At 40.0% G+C, this 18,318-nt stretch overlaps 1 protein-coding gene across 4 annotated transcripts in view; it reads left to right on the top strand.

Annotated features, from left to right (window-relative positions):
- The window catches only part of CNTFR (ciliary neurotrophic factor receptor), a 471,005-nt gene that overhangs the window by 229,087 nt on the left and 223,600 nt on the right, over positions 1-18,318 (top strand). The window lies entirely within an intron of this gene.

Here is an 18,318-nt window from a genome sequence, read left to right as displayed (position 1 = left end):
GACCTCAGATCAGACCCCCTAAACTAACAGAGACCCCAGACCGGATCCCCTAAACTAATACAGACTTCAGATCAGACCCCCTAAACTAACACAGACCCCAGACCAGATCCCCTAAACTAACACAGACCCCAGACCAGACTCTCTAAACTAACACAGACCGTAGATCAGCCCCCCAAAACTAATACAGACCGTAGATCAGACCCCCAAAACTAATACAGACCGTAGATCAGACCCCCTAAATTAATACAGACCCCAGACTGGACCTCCTAAACTAAAACAGATCCCAGACCAGACCCCCTAAACTAATACAGACCCCAGACCAGACCCCCTAAACTAATACAGATCCCAGACCAGACCCCTAAACTAATACAGATCCCAGACCAGACCCCTAAACTAATACAGATCCCAGACCAGACCCCTGAATAGATACAGATCCCAGACCAAACCCCTTAACTACTTCGACCCCAAAATAGACCCCTTACATTACTACAGACGGAAGGTCAAACCCTCTAACTAGTGCGGGCCCCCAGACAGCACAAATAAGCTAAAACAGACCCCAAACCAGACCCCCTAAAATAATACAGACCGCAGACCATTATTGTACATAAAGGTAGTATTATAGTAGTTATATTCTTGTAGATAGGGGGCAGTATTATAGTAGTTATATTCTTGTACATAGGGGGCAGTATTATAGTAGTTATATTCTTGTACATAGGGGGCAGTATTATAGTAGTTATATTCTTGTACATAGGGAGCAGTATTACAGTAGTTATATTCTTGTACATAGGAGGCAGTATTATAGTAGTTATATTCTTGTACATAGGGACAGTATTATAGTAGTTATATTCTTGTACATAGAGGGCAGTATTATAGTGTTATATTCTTGTACATAGGGGGCAGTATTATAGTAGTTATATTCTTGTACATAGGAGCAGTATTATAGTAGTTATATTCTTGTACATAGGGGGCAGTATTATAGTAGTTATATTCTTGTACATAGGGGGCAGTATTATAGTAGTTATATTCTTGTACATAGGGGGCAGTATTATAGTAGTTATATTCTTGTACATAGGGAGCAGTATTATAGTAGTTATATTCTTGTACATAGGAGCAGTATTATAGTAGTTATATTCTTGTACATAGGGGCAGTATTATAGTAGTTATATTCTTGTACATAGGGGGGTAGTATTATAGTAGTTATATTCTTGTACATAGGGGCAGTATTATAGTAGTTATATTCTTGTACATAGGGGCAGTATTATAGTAGTTATATTCTTGTACATAGGGAGCAGTATTATAGTAGTTATATTCTTGTACATAGGGGGCAGTATTATAGTAGTTATAGTCTTGTACATAGAGGGCAGTATTATAGTAGTTATATTCTTGTACATAGTAGGCAGTATTATAGTAGTTATATTCTTGTACATAGGGGGCAGTATTATAGTAGTTATATTCATGTACATAGGGGGCAGTATTATAGTAGTTATATATTCTTGTACATAGGGGCAGTATTATAGTAGTTATATTCTTGTTCATAGGGGGCAGTATTATAGTAGTTATATTCTTGTACATACGGAGCAGTATTATAGTAGTTATATTCTTGTACATAGGCGGCGGTATTGTAGTAGTTATATACTTGAACATAGGGGGCAGTATTATAGTAGTTATAATCCTGTATATAGGCAGTATTATAGTAGTTATATTCTTGTACATAGGAGCAGTATTATAGTAGTTATATTCTTGTACATAGGGGAAAGTATTATAGTAGTTATATTTTTGTACATAGGAGCAGTATTATAGTAGTTATATTCTTGTACATGGGAGGCAGTATTATAGTAGTTATATTCTTTTACATAGGTGGCAGTATTATAGTAGTTATATTCTTGTACATCGGAGGCAGTATTGTAGTAGTTATATTCTTGTACATAGGAGGCAGTATTATAGTAGTTATTTTCTTGTACATAGGAGGCAGTATTATAGTAGTTATATTCTTGTACATAGGGGGCAGTATTATAGTAGTTATATTCTTGTACATAGGAGGCAGTATTATAGTAGTTATATTCTTGTACATAGGGGGTAGAATTATAGTAGTTATATTCTTGTACATAGGGGGCAGTATTATAGTAGTTATATTCTTGTACATAGGGGCAGTATTATAGTAGTTATATTCTTGTACATAGGGGGCAGTATTATAGTAATATTCTTGTACATTAGGGGCAGTATTATAGCAGTTATATTCTTGTACATAGGAGCAGTATTATAGTAGTTATATTCTTGTACTTAGGGGGCAGTATTATAGTAGTTATATTCTTGTACATAGGAGCAGTATTATAGTAGCTATATTCTTGTTCATAGAGGGGCAGTATTATAGTAGTTATATTCTAGTACATAGGGGGCAGTATTATAGTAGTTATATTCTTGTACATAGGAAGCAGTATTATAGTAGTTATATTCTTGTACATAGGAGGCAGTATTATAGTAGTTATATTCTTGTACATAGGAGGCAGTATTATAGTAGTTATATTCTTGTACATAGGGGGCAGTATTGTAGTAGTTATATTCCTGTACATAGGGGGCAGTATTATAGTAGTTATATTCTTGTACATAGGGGGCAGAATTATAGTAGTTATATTCTTGTACATAGGGGGCAGTATTATAGTAGTTATATTCTTGTACATAGGGGCAGTATTATAGTAGTTATATTCTTGTACATAGGGGGCAGTATTATAGTAATATTCTTGTACATTAGGGGCAGTATTATAGCAGTTATATTCTTGTACATAGGAGCAGTATTATAGTAGTTATATTCTTGTACATAGGGGGCAGTATTATAGTTGTTATATTCTTGTACATAGGGAGCAGTATTATAGTAGTTATATTCTTGTACATAGGGGCAGTATTATAGTAGTTATATTCTTGTACTTAGGGGGCAGTATTATAGTAGTTATATTCTTGTACATAGGAGCAGTATTATAGTAGCTATATTCTTGTTCATAGAGGGGCAGTATTATATTAGTTATATTCTTGTACAAAGGAGGCAGTATTATAGTAGCTTATTCTTGTTCATAGAGGGGCAGTATTATAGTAGTTATATTCTTGTACATAGGAAGCAGTATTATAGTAGTTATATTCTTGTACATAGGAGGCAGTATTATAGTAGTTATATTCTTGTACATAGGAGGCAGTATTATAGTAGTTATATTCTTGTACATAGGGGGCAGTATTGTAGTAGTTATATTCCTGTACATAGGGGGCAGTATTATAGTAGTTATATTCCTGTACATAGGGGGCAGTATTAAAGTAGTTATATTCTTGTACATAGGGGGCAGTATTATAGTAGTTATATTCTTGTACATAGGGGGCAGTATTGTAGTAGTTATATTCCTGTACATAGGGGGCAGTATTATAGTAGTTATATTCTTGTACATAGGGGGCAGTATTGTAGTAGTTATATTCCTGTACATAGGGGGCAGTATTAAAGTAGTTATATTCTTGTACATAGGAGGCAGTATTATAGTAGTTATATTCTTGTACATAGGGGGCAGTATTGTAGTTGTTATATTCTTGTACATAGGGAGCAGTATTATAGTAGTTATATCCTTGTACATATGGGACAATATTATAGTAGTTATATTCTTGTACTTAGGGGGCAGTATTATAGTAGTTATATTCTTGTACTTAGGGGGCAGTATTGTAGTAGTTATATTCTTGTACATAGGAGGCAGTATTATAGTAGTTATATTCTTGTACATAGGGGGCAGTATTATAGTAGTTATATTCTTGTACATAGGGGGCAGTATTATAGTAGTTATATTCTTGTACATAGGGGGCAGTATTATAGTAGTTATATTCTTGTACATAGGGGCAGTATTATAGTAGTTATATTCTTGTACATAGGGGAAGTATTATAGTAGTTATATTCTTGTACATAGGGGCAGTATTATAGTAGTTATATTCTTGTACATAGGGGGCAGTATTATAGTAGTTATATTCCTGTACATAGGGGCAGTATTATAGTAGTTATATTCCTGTACATAGGGGCACTATTATAATAGTTATATTCTTGTACATAGGAGGCAGTATTATAGTAGTTATATTCTTGTACATAGGGGCAGTATTATAGTAGTTATATTCTTGTACATAGGGGCAGTATTATAGTAGTTATATTCTTGTACATAGGAGGCGGTATTATAGTAGTTATATTCTTGTACATAGAGGGCAGTATTATAGTAGTTATATTCTTGTACATAGGGGGCAGTATTATAGTAGTTATATTCTTGTACATAGGGGGCAGTATTATAGTGGTTATATTCTTGTACATGGGAGGCAGTATTATAGTAGTTATATTCTTGTACATAGGGAGCAGTTTTATAGTAGTTATATTCTTGTACATAGGGAGCAGTATTATAGTAGTTATATTCTTGTACATAGGGGGCAGTATTATAGTAGTTATATTCTTGTACATACGAGACAGTATTATAGTAGTTATATTCTTGTACATAGAGGGCAGTATTATAGTAGTTATATTCTTGTACATAGGGGGCAGTATTATAGTAGTAATATTCTTGTACATAGGGAGCAGTTTTATAGTAGTTATATTCTTGTACATAGGGAGCAGTATTATAGTAGTTATATTCTTGTACATAGGGGGCAGTATTATAGTAGTTATATTCTTGTACATACGAGACAGTATTATAGTAGTTATATTCTTGTACATAGAGGGCAGTATTATAGTAGTTATATACTTGTACATAGGGAGCAGTATTATAGTAGTTATATTCTTGTACATAGGAGCAGTATTATAGTAGTTATATTCTTGTACATAGGAGGCAGTATTATAGTAGTTATATTCTTGTACATAGGGGGCAGTATTATAGTAGTTATATTCTTGTACATAGGGGGCAGTATTATGGCAGTTATATTCCTGTACATAGGAGGTAGTAGTATAGTAGTTATATTCTTGTACATATAGGGCAGTATTATAGTAGTTATATTCTTGCACATAGGGGGCAGTATTATAGTAGTTATATTCTTGTACATATAGGGCAGTATTATAGTAGTTATATTCTTGCACATAGGGGGCAGTATTATAGTAGTTATATTCTTGTACATAGGGAGCAGTATTATAGTAGTTATATTCTTGTACATAGGAGCAGTATTATAGTAGTTATATTCTTGTACATAGGGGGCAGTATTATATTAGTTATTCTTTTGTACATAGAGGGCAGTATTATAGTAGTTATACTCTTGTACATAGGGGGCAGTATTATAGTAGTTATATTCTTGTACATAGGGGGCAGAATTATAGTAGTTATATTCTTGTACATAGGGGGCAGTATTATAGTAGTTATATTCTTGTACATAGGGGCAGTATTATAGTAGTTATATTCTTGTACATAGGGGGCAGTATTATAGTAATATTCTTGTACATTAGGGGCAGTATTATAGCAGTTATATTCTTGTACATAGGAGCAGTATTATAGTAGTTATATTCTTGTACATAGGGGGCAGTATTATAGTTGTTATATTCTTGTACATAGGGAGCAGTATTATAGTAGTTATATTCTTGTACATAGGGGCAGTATTATAGTAGTTATATTCTTGTACTTAGGGGGCAGTATTATAGTAGTTATATTCTTGTACATAGGAGCAGTATTATAGTAGCTAAATTCTTGTTCATAGAGGGGCAGTATTATATTAGTTATATTCTTGTACAAAGGAGGCAGTATTATAGTAGCTATATTCTTGTTCATAGGAAGCAGTATAATAGTAGTTATATTCTTGTACATAGGAGGCAGTATTATAATAGTTATATTCTTGTACATAGGAGGCAGTATTATAGTAGTTATATTCTTGTACATAGGGGGCAGTATTGTAGTAGTTATATTCCTGTACATAGGGGGCAGTATTATAGTAGTTATATTCCTGTACATAGGGGGCAGTATTAAAGTAGTTATATTCTTGTACATAGGGGGCAGTATTATAGTAGTTATATTCTTGTACATAGGGGGCAGTATTGTAGTAGTTATATTCCTGTACATAGGGGGCAGTATTATAGTAGTTATATTCTTGTACATAGGGGGCAGTATTGTAGTAGTTATATTCCTGTACATAGGGGGCAGTATTATAGTAGTTATATTTTTGTACATAGGGGGCAGTATTATAGTAGTTATATTCTCGTACATAGGAGGCAGTATTATAGTAGTTATATTCCTGTACATAGGGGGCAGTATTAAAGTAGTTATATTCTTGTACATAGGGGGCAGTATTATAGTAGTTATATTCTTGTACATAGGGGGCAGTATTATAGTAGTTATATTCTTGTACATAGGGGCAGTATTATAGTAGTTTTATTCTTGTACATAGGAGCAGTATTATAGTAGTTATATTCTTGTACATAGGAGGCAGTATTATAGTAGTTATATTCCTGTACATCGGAGGCAGTATTATAGTAGTTATATTCTTGTACATAGGAGGCAGTATTATAGTAGTTATATTCCTGTACATCGGAGGCAGTATTATAGTAGTTATATTCTTGTACATAGGAGGCAGTATTATAGTAGTTATTTTCTTGTACATAGGAGGCAGTATTATAATAGTTATATTCCTGTACATCGGAGGCAGTATTATAGTAGTTATATTCTTGTACATAGGAGGCAGTATTATAGTAGTTATTTTCTTGTACATAGGGGGCAGTATTATAGTAGTTATATTCTTTTACATAGGGAGCAGTATTATAGTAGTTATATTCTTGTACATAGGAGGCAGTATTATAGTAGTTATATTCTTATATATAGGGAACAGTATTATAGTAGTTATATTCTTGTACATAGGAGGCAGTATTATAGTAGTTATATTCTTGTACATAGGGGGCAGTATTATAGTAGTTATATTCTTGTATATAGGGGGCATTATTATAGTAGTTATATTCTTGTACATACGGGGCAGTATTATAGTTGTTATATTCTTGTACATAGGGAGCAGTATTATAGTAGTTATATTCTTGTACATAGGAGGCAGTACTATAGTAGTTATATCCTTGTACATATGGGACAATATTATAGTAGTTGTATTCTTGTACATTGGGTGCAGTAGTATAGTAGTTATATTCTTGTACATAGGGGGCAGTATTATAGTAGTTATATTCATGTACATAGGGGGCAGTATTATAGTAGTTATATTCTTGTACATAGGAGGCAGTATTATAGTAGTTATATTCTTGTACACAGGGGGCAGTATTATAGTTGTTATATTCTTGTACATAGGGAGCAGTATTATAGTAGTTATATCCTTGTACATATGGGACAATATTATAGTAGTTATATTCTTGTACTTAGGGGGCAGTATTATAGTAGTTATATTCTTGTACATAGGGGGCAGTATTATAGTAGTTATATTCTTGTACTTAGGGGGCAGTATTGTAGTAGTTATATTCTTGTACATAGGAGGCAGTATTATAGTAGTTATATTCTTGTACATAGGGGGCAGTATTATAGTAGTTATATTCTTGTACATAGGGGGCAGTATTATAGTAGTTATATTCTTGTACATAGGGGGCAGTATTATAGTAGTTATATTTTTGTACATAGGGGCAGTATTATAGTAGTTATATTCTTGTACATGGGGGGCAGAATTATAGTAGTTATATTCTTGTACATAGGGGGAAGTATTATAGTAGTAATATTCTTGTACATAGGGGGCAGAATTATAGTAGTTATATTATTGTACATAGGGGGAAGTATTATAGTAGTTATATTCTTGTACATAGGGGGCAGTATAATACTAGTTATATTCTTGTACATAGGGGGCAGTATTATAGTAGTTATATTCTTGTATATAGGGGGCACTATTATAGTAGTTATATTCTTGTACATAGGGAGCAGTATTATAGTAGTTATATTCTTCTACATAGGAGGCAGTATTATAGTAGTTATATCCTTGTACATATGGGACAATATTATAGTAGTTATATTCTTGTACATAGGGGGCAGTATTATAGTAGTTATATTCTTGTACTTAGGGGGCAGTATTGTAGTAGTTATATTCTTGTACATAGGGGGCAGTATTATAGTAGTTATATTCTTGCACATAGGGGGCAGTATTATAGTAGTTATATTCTTCCACATAGGGGGCAGTATTATAGTAGTTATATTCTTGTACATAGGAGCAGTATCATAGTATTTATATTCTTGTACATGGGAGGCAGTATTATAGTAGTTATATTCTTGTACATAGAGGGCAGTATTATAGTAGTTATATTCTTTTACATAGGGAGCAGTATTATAGTAGTTATATTCTTGTACATAGGGGGCAGTATTATAGTAACTATATTCTTGTACATAGGGGGCAGTATTATAGTAGTTATATTCTTGTACATAGGAGGCAGTATTATAGTAGTTATATTCTTGTACATAGGGGGCAGTATTATAGTAGTTATATTCTTGTACATAGGGAGCAGTATTATAGTAGTTATATTCTTGTACATAGGAGGCAGTATTATAGTAGTTATATTCTTGTACATAGTAGCAGTATTATAGTAGTTATATTCTTGTACATAGGGGGCAGTATTATATTAGCTATATTCTTGTACATAGGGGGCAGTATTATAGTAGTTATATTCTTGTACATAGGAGGCAGTATTATAGTAGTTATATTCTTGTACATAGGGGGCAGTATTATAGTAGTTATATACTTGTACATAGGAACAGTATTATAGTAGTTATATTCTTGTACATAGGAGGCAGTATTATAGTAGTTATATTCTTGTACATAGGGGGCAGTATTATAGTAGTTATATTCTTATACAAAGGGGCAGTATTATAGTAGTAATATTCTTGTACATAGGGGGCAGTATTATAGTAGTTATATTCTTGTACATAGGGGGCAGTATTATAGTAGTTATATTCTTGTACATTGGGGGCAGTATTATAGTGGTTATATTCTTGTACATGGGAGGCAGTATTATAGTAGTTATATTCTTGTACATAGGGGGCAGTATTATAGTAGTTATATTCTTGTACATAGGGAGCAGTTTTATAGTAGTTATATTCTTGTACATAGGGAGCAGTATTATAGTAGTTATATTCTTGTACATAGGAGACAGTATTATAGTAGTTATATTCTTGTACATAGGGAGCAGTATTATAGTAGTTATATTCTTGTACATAGGAGGCAGTATTATAGTAGTTATATTCTTGTACATAGGGGGCAGTATTATAGTAGTTATATTCTTGTACATAGGGGGCAGTATTATAGTAGTTATATTCTTGTACATACGAAACAGTATTATAGTAGTTATATTCTTGTACATAGAGGGCAGTATTATAGTAGTTATATTCTTGTACATAGGGGGCAGTATTATAGTAGTTATATTCTTGTACATAGGGGGCAGTATTATATTAGTTATTCTTTTGTACATAGAGGGCAGTATTATAGTAGTTATATTCTTGTACATAGGGAGCAGTATTATAGTAGTTATATTCTTGTACATAGGAGGCAGTATTATAGTAGTTATATTCTTGTACATAGGGGGCAGTATTATAGTAGCTATATTCTTGTACATAGGGGGCAGTATTATAGTAGTTATATTCTTGTACATAGGGGGCAGTATTATAGTAGTTATATACTTGTACATAGGAGCAGTATTATAGTAGTTATATTCTTGTACGTAGGAGGCAGTATTATAGTAGTTATATTCTTGTACATAGGGGAAGTATTATAGTAGTTATATTCTTGTACATAGGGGCAGTATTATAGTAGTTATATTCTTGTACATAGGGGGCAGTATTATAGTAGTTATATTCTTGTACATAGGGGGCAGTATTATAGTAGTTATATTCTTGTACATAGGGGCAGTATTATAGTAGTTATATTCTTGTACATAGGGGCAGTATTATAGTAGTTATATTCTTGTACATAGGAGGCGGTATTATAGTAGTTATATTCTTGTACATAGAGGGCAGTATTATAGTAGTTATATTCTTGTACATAGGGGGCAGTATTATAGTAGTTATATTCTTGTACATAGGGGGCAGTATTATAGTGGTTATATTCTTGTACATGGGAGGCAGTATTATAGTAGTTATATTCTTGTACATAGGGAGCAGTTTTATAGTAGTTATATTCTTGTACATAGGGAGCAGTATTATAGTCGTTATATTCTTGTACATAGGGGGCAGTATTATAGTAGTTATATTCTTGTACATACGAGACAGTATTATAGTAGTTATATTCTTGTACATAGAGGGCAGTATTATAGTAGTTATATTCTTGTACATAGGGGGCAGTATTATAGTAGTTATATTCTTGTACATAGGGAGCAGTTTTATAGTAGTTATATTCTTGTACATAGGGAGCAGTATTATAGTAGTTATATTCTTGTACATAGGGGGCAGTATTATAGTAGTTATATTCTTGTACATACGAGACAGTATTATAGTAGTTATATTCTTGTACATAGAGGGCAGTATTATAGTAGTTATATTCTTGTACATAGGGAGCAGTATTATAGTAGTTATATTCTTGTACATAGGAGCAGTATTATAGTAGTTATATTCTTGTACATAGGAGGCAGTATTATAGTAGTTATATTCTTGTACATAGGGGGCAGTATTATAGTAGTTATATTCTTGTACATAGGGGGCAGTATTATGGCAGTTATATTCCTGTACATAGGAGGTAGTAGTATAGTAGTTATATTCTTGTACATAGGGGCAGTATTATAGTAGTTATATTCTTGTACATAGGGAGCAGTATTATAGTAGTTATATTCTTGTACATAGGAGCAGTATTATAGTAGTTATATTCTTGTACATAGGGGGCAGTATTATATTAGTTATTCTTTTGTACATAGAGGGCAGTATTATAGTAGTTATACTCTTGTACATAGGGGGCAGTATTATAGTAGTTATACTCTTGTACATAGGGGGCAGTATTAAGGTAGTTGATGTAGGGAATATAATCTGTTATAGCACATATATGTTTATGTTGCTGTTTCCTTTCTTTCTCCCTTCTTCTGTGCGGTCCAGACTCCATCAAAGGGCGATGAGACTGAGAACAGAGTAAGAAATCATTCCTTCTTTCCCAGACTGATGCGGAATGTTTCCTCCGTTTTCCGTCTCGGCGCTGTTTGTCTCCAGCTGAAGAGACTTTTATACATTAATATGAAGACGTATTGACTTTCCCTGCTTGTGATCTTGCGGTGCGATTGCCCGGCGTTCGTGTTATTAACGGTGCGTCCCTCTATAAATATCACCGCTACTTTATGTCCTCCTGTATCAGGAGCCTCGCGGTCTCTCCGTATTTTATCACTTATCGCTGATTGGTCCGCTCTGCAGCTGATTTTCCGTTGCTTTAGCTGTTGCCTTCTATAGCAAAAATATGAACTTTGTGTAAGCGGCGGTGCGCTGCCCAAGTGCAATGCATCATTAAAGGGGCGGGAGAAGCGGCGCAGCAGTGGCCACCATATTCAGGAAATTGTTTTTCCACTTACATTTGGTATAAAATTACTTGAAGTGTTGTGGCGAATAATTCACCAAAGTCTCCTGAAGCCTGGGAGCGGGGGGGCGTGATGGACCTGAGATTACCGCGTTACACTGCAATACAACATAGTTGGCAGTGCGCTGCACTGCTCCCTGCGATCTAGTACAACTCGCGACTGCCCTTTTCCTGCTATGTGGCGCTGTTCTTTAGGCCTGGGGCGATTTTACTGCAACATGGGTTATGGTCACATTTTGATTGTCCGGACGCCTTGATAATCCATAGATTGCCCAAAGTTCGTGCCGATGGGATGTGTTGGGTTGTGGGAACTGTCGGGGGTTAGTCTGCTCAAACAGACTGGTCAGTGATGTTGTCCGTTTCCAAATTGACCTAGGTACGAGCGCTCTGAGACAAAGCATTGACCATTACACACGGTATATGGTTGAAGCAATGAACTCTGTTTATTATCTGCATGTCCTGGTTTTTATAGACGGTCGCCCTCGCAGGATGCTACTTGTGGTTAAACCGGCTGTAACTTGTGATTCCACATATGACTTAGACAAGCACATTCTTTTTAGGGACTGATAACTCTCTGTGGTTAAGCCATTTCTTGACAAACTAAAGGACATCTGCTCTGGTGACCTTCCTGATTCCACTCAGGTCAGGCGTAGAGCTCAAGACAGGAAACCACAGGCTTGTTCCTCAAAACAGTCATCAGTCCTTTTACACATAAAATTCTCAAATGGCTTGCTAAGCAACATATATTAACCCTTTTAGCCCCTATCAGATCGTACGAGTCGCGATGTGACCGCAGTTTGGACTGTGAGAACTCAGTGCTGTACGGCGGTCGGTGGCCGCTGGCTTGTGTTGCAGCTGCGTCCTTAATGAGCAGATCACAGCTCTGAAGGAGTCGCAGACAAGTGACACTAACTTTTTGGTTCTGTGACCAAAGTCCCTATATAGCCCTTTAGTTGATTAACCCTTTAGTCGTATGTTTTTGTTTTTGACCTATTTTGGGGGATTTTCATTTTCACTTTTCAGTAACTCTGATTTTTATATATTTCCGTCACCGCAGGAGGGCTTGTTCTTTGCGTGGCGAGCGGGCGTTGTTATTGGATGTTATTGTATACATATAATATTGCATTAATCTTTTTCTTTATGGCAGGGAGATAAGCCGCATCAGTTCTGGCATTCATCTGTTTTATGCCCCGCCGCTCACACAGCGTACATGATGCCATACGTTTTTTTTTTTAAATTTATATGTTTTTGCATCGCTGCATTCAAAGTCCCGTAGTTGTATTTCCGCACGGAGCTCTGCGAGGGCTTGTTTCTTGTGTTTCTTGTGTTTCTTGTGTTTCTTGCGTTTCTTGCGTTGTCGTTTTTAGTGGCAGCATTCTAGCGAGATACGGCTTTTTTCCCATCACTTTTATCGCATTTTTTGGGAGGCAGAACGGACAAAAAATGTATTTTGGCTGTGTCCTTTATCTTTTGTCTCACAGCATCTGCTCTGAAGGATGAGCCGTTCTGGATGTATTGTCAGTGTTGTTACGGATACAAAGATACCGAACGGTGGGGGGGGTGGGGGGTGGGGGGGGGTTGGATTTTTTTTTTAACAAAAAGGAAAATGCACAGAAAGTGTTTTGTTGTTTTATACCGTTTGTTCCTTTTTTATGTCCCTGTAGGGACTTGTGATGATCACACTGGTAATACACCGCAGTACTTCTGTACTGTAATGCATTAGCACTTTTCATGGCGATCGCCGGGCGGGACAAGCCACTGGCCCTCCGGAGTGACGTGGTGGAGGGCTGATGATGCCACAGAGGGAGCGCTAATCCTTTTTTGAACCAGTTACATGCTGCGATCAACATTGATTGAGTGAGGGGTTAACAGTGGGCATCGGTGTTCTCAGTGATCCTAGCTGTTGTAGCAGGAGGCCAGCTGTCAGTCACAGCCATCTCCCACTGCGGATGGCATCGGCTAAGTCTGCGGCATCCAGAGGAAGTGTACACTCCTTCCCATCCCGGGCGTACATTTGCGCCATAAGGTGGGAAGGGGTTAATCTATGGACCGAAAATTCTGCGCACGTCTCTTGGAGCGGTCTGGCGGTTTTGTATGGAGTCAGAAACTCTGGATATGGAATCCATTGTCCTCCCTTAACGAATGCGCCAACAGAAAAACGGACCGAAGTGCGTCTGCGGTTAGTCGATCGGATGATGCAGTTCCTAATAAGCAATACCGGTTGGCGATCACATGACACCATCCGCTAACGGCCGCCGCTAAGACGCGTAGATTCTGCCGCAAGCAAATGGAAATGCAATTTATTGGAGAATTGCGGCAAGTTTTCCCGCGTACCCCGGACCCCTGCTTCTTGCCGGCGGTGACGGCCGGCTCGGTGTGACAGGCTTGGCAGTTCCCAGTCGGAGGAATTCGTCGTCATTGTTGCGCCGCGCTCGTCGCAGCTGAAAGGGCCGTGAACTTGAAAGCGGCATGATGAAACGGCTGTAAAGGAAGGATTAGGCGCCCTGGCATAACGCGGGGGTGGGGGGACCCCTGCAGCCCCTCAGCACTGGCGTCCACATTGTGCACTTGGCGGTGAGCGGCGGCCGTGTGACTCCGTCCGTGAGGGCGCACCCTCACGTGTTACATTCCAGCGCCGCTCGCTCGGAAGGGGATTTTGTCCTTTCATCATCCTCTGATAATGGACGCTGTCGGAGGCTTTCATGTCATTGATGGCGCTTTCATCAGCGTCTCTGCGGTTAACCCTTCACACGCCGAGGAGATGGTTGGCAGAGCGGCGAAATGGACGAATTGCGCTTCTTTATTGACATGAGCTTTCTTTTCTGTGTCTTTTAATTAACCCCTTACCTACCACGTTTCGGGTTTTCGCTTCCTACATCCGCGCCTTTCAAGAACCGTGACTGATTTTACCGCAGCGGTTTAAGAGATGAAAGCTGCGCTCTGATTGGTTGATGTGGACAACGACTTGCGGTTGCGAGGGTAATGTCTGTCTGAGGCGCTCGGACGAATACTCGCACTTGCAAAATCACCAATGTCTGATGCATTTTGGGAGAAAATGGCATCACGCCGCGGCGCTTGGCGTCTCCGTGACAATCGCACGTTATTTCCTCTGGGAGTGAAAACGTTTCGCACGCGTATGAATCCCGCCTGTACGTGCGGGCGTGACGCAGGGGTCTGTCTGCTCCCACAGAATCGACCAAAATAGTAGGCACTGCGCGAGGAAAGCGTAAATGTACGGACCCGCGGAAACAATGGCTTCTTTACAAGTGCGATTTCTTCGTCTTGCAATGCACAGAAGACGCACGGGAAAATCACCCTGAGGCTCCATTCACACAGCGAGCGCGATATTGCGCTTGTCAACGTGCGTTTTACCTGCAGACGAGACGTGTTTTTCAAGTAAAACCGTCTCGCACCACTTCTGGGATATTGCGCTCCTCCGGCGCTTGTTTCACGCGTGTTGGAGGATCGGCAGGAGTTTTAATGGTAAACGTTATATCGTATTCGCCTGCGATGTTTTTGTACCGCCGCATTGAAAACAATGTGATGGTTAAACGCCGGCAAGTTTTACGTGATTTTCTCAGCCGTGTGAAGCGGCTTTAGAGGGTGCGTTCGCGTGTCGCTGATTTGTGACACATTTTGGCGCGGAGCTGCAGCACATCTCGCCCTTTTAATTGAATTCAAGTTGAAGGGGTGAAATCTGCTGCAGAGCTGCGCTGAAATGTGCGGTAAGTCAGCGACGTGTGAACGCGCTCTTATGATGTCACCGGTTGGGTGGCGGTAAGACGCCCTCGCTGCGCCAATCACAGCGCAGCGCCCATCTCCTACACTGCTGTGGTAAAGTGAGCGCTGCGCTGTGATTGGTTGCCAGACGCAGCGAGGATGTCTAACCGCTGATGAACAACGCCGAACAGTCTGCCTAAGAGCCCCTCCACACGGCCGAGAAAATGTGCGTTCCAAATAATGCGCCACCTCGATAATTCAGACGTCTTCGGACATTTCTTAATTAATTTTTAATTATGTGTAATTTTCCTGCTCTTTTAGGCCTGTAGGGGACCTGGACGCCTCTACAATATACCGCAATACCTCATTGTATTAGGAGGCCTGAGGCAGGGCTTATATACATGGCTGCTGTGGGGGTTACCAAGGCAACCAGCAGCACCCCGCCATCTGAGAGGAGGACACGCCCCCCGACAGTTTATAGGGCGCGGTCAGGACTGGCGGCAGCGATCAGAGCCAGCCTCCATGACAGTGGCTTGTGGCGGGTGTCGCTGCTATAGCTGATTATGCGGTGGGCTCGCCACCAGGCCCCACGATGCCCCCCGCACCTCGGAGGATGGACTACTCAGGACCCTTCTATGAAACGGCAGCGGCCCTGACGGGAGTAATATTACTAAGGGGGGCATATGGAGGGCACATGGGGCATCTTTACTGAGGGGGGGCATCATTACAACACGCGTTGGCAAGCACAGTATTGGGTTCTCTGGCCTGATATCGCCCTCGCCGGCGTGAAGGACCCCCACAACAAGGACCTCCTCACTTTTCCTGCACTGAACGCTGTAAAGATGGTTGATTAAAAATGGCGCAATTACATTTTTTTTAATTTTATTCACTTAAAATGTTTAAAGCGTTTTGATACATTAGAACTACAACTCGTTCCGCAAAAAAATGGCGCAAATAAAGGCTATCGCTGCAGCCCTGAGGGGGTTAATCCGCTGCGCTGTGATTGGCTGCGGTCAGGAGGACGCTGCGCTGGGATTGGCTGCGGTCAGGAGGACGCTGCGCTGTGATTGGCTGCGGTCAGGTGGACGCTGCGCTGTGATTGGCTGCGGTCAGGAGGACGCTGCGTCGTGATTGGCTGCGGTCAGGAGGACGCTGCGCCGTGATTGGCTGCGGTCAGGAGGACGCTGCGCTGTGATTGGCTGCGGTCAGGAGGACGCTGCGCTGTGATTGGCTGCGGTCAGGTGGACGCTGGTCGGTCTTTGGACAGTTGGATAAATCTGCCACTTTCTTCCAGTGCGATCAGCGGCAGATATCGGTCGCTCGTGCTGCGCAGGTGAGACCCCCGGGGGGCGCAGTCCTTTCCAGTCATTTCCTGCGGCGCACAGGAGCCCGTTGTCAGGGGTTGGGGGGCTGCGGTCTTACAGACCCCACAATTCACCTGGAGGTCTCCAGCAGTGGATGTGGGGGGGGGGGGGGGGGATGTGACTGCAGACCCCCAGAGACGTGTCCGCCGCCTGGGGATCTGATGCTTTCCTCGACAACTTCTTTTTGACTTTTTTTAGTAGTTTTTCTCCTTGTAGTCCCCTAGCAGCGATGAGACCCCCATGCAGGAGGGAGCCGGAAACGTTCCGTCCTACTCGGTTATACAGCAAGCCAACCTCCAGTCACTGCTAGAGCTGCATTCAGAAACCCCAATGGGGTTCTATGAACCGTCCGGCTGCCCTCTGCTGGTTCAGGTGGGCACGGCGCCTGATCGGCTCGGTGCATTGTGGGAGATTGCTTGTCCACCTGTCTACAACGCATCCTTATAGGAGGTCAGATAAGTAGAGGGAACACAGCTCTGGAGGTGACTGAAGTACAGGATGTAATGTAGAAGCAGCATTGTGAGCGCAGCTCTGGCTGTGAGTGAAGTATAAGATACATATGATGTAATGGCAAAATTGTGAGTGCAGCTCTGGCTGTGACTGGAGTATGTGATGTAAGTACACAGCCTGATGTAGCAGTAGAGTTGTGACTAGAGCTCTGGATGTGACTAGAGTATAACACATGTGACAGCAGGCTCGTGGCTGTAAGGCCGGGCTCTCACCAGCGGTTTTTTAAATTGCGGATTCCAAGTTCGCCATTCTGCGGTAAAACACGACCATTTTTGATTTCTCCTTCACACTCGCAGATATAAATTGCGTATTCTGCAAGCAGAAGAAAAGTTGCAGCACGCTTTATTTTGCGTCAGACTCCGCGAGGACGACCTCTATTTGTAATGGAGGCGTCCGACCCGCAGCCGTATGTAACTAACTTCGTGTTCAAACTGCGGGGGGCGCCAGAAAGCAATACAGGGTAATGAGGTATGCAGGGACGCCGGCCGGGCGCAGGCCTCCTGCATGCAGAATCCCAGCTGGTCGGGTGCAGCGGCCGAACCCTGGGTGTGACCGGAGTATAAATCATGATGTAGCTGCAGCCCTGGATGCAACTGGAGTATATGGCATGATGTAACAGAATTGTGGCTGCAGCTCTGGCTGTAACTGGAGTAGCAGATATGATGCAGCACTAGATTTGTGAGTGCAGCTCTGGATGTACTTTATGCAATAACAGATTTATAGGTTCTGCTTTGGATGTGACTGGAGTATAAGACATGATGTAGCAGAAGAATAGTGACTGCAGTTATGGATGTGATTGGAGTGTAAACAGTAAGATTGTGGCTGCAGCTCTGGATGTGACTGCGGTGTGAGACGTGATGTGACAGTTGTAGCTCAGATGTGACTGGAGCGCGGGACCACATGATGTAGTAGTGCATCTTTGAATGTGAATGGAGCAGAAGATGTCATGCAACAGAATTGACACTGCAGCTCTGGCTGTGACTGGAGTATGAGACAACATTGTTTAATAGATTTGTGACTGTAGTTCTGTGCATACGCTCCTGTGTAGGAGCGCTAAGACTCGGTGTAGCAGCAGAATTGTGGTCGCAGCTCTGGATGTGACTGGGGCATAGGATGATGATGTATTAGTAGATTTGTGGTCGCAGCTCTGGTTGTGACTGGAGTATACACTGAGCTGGGATGTCATAGTGAGAGTATCTAATAGATTTGTGATTGCAGCTCTGGATGT

Source organism: Eleutherodactylus coqui, chromosome 5 (genome assembly GCF_035609145.1).
Source record: "Eleutherodactylus coqui strain aEleCoq1 chromosome 5, aEleCoq1.hap1, whole genome shotgun sequence".
NCBI classification, from domain to species: domain Eukaryota; kingdom Metazoa; phylum Chordata; class Amphibia; order Anura; family Eleutherodactylidae; genus Eleutherodactylus; species Eleutherodactylus coqui.
This window is presented reverse-complemented; position numbering and strand designations above follow the sequence as displayed.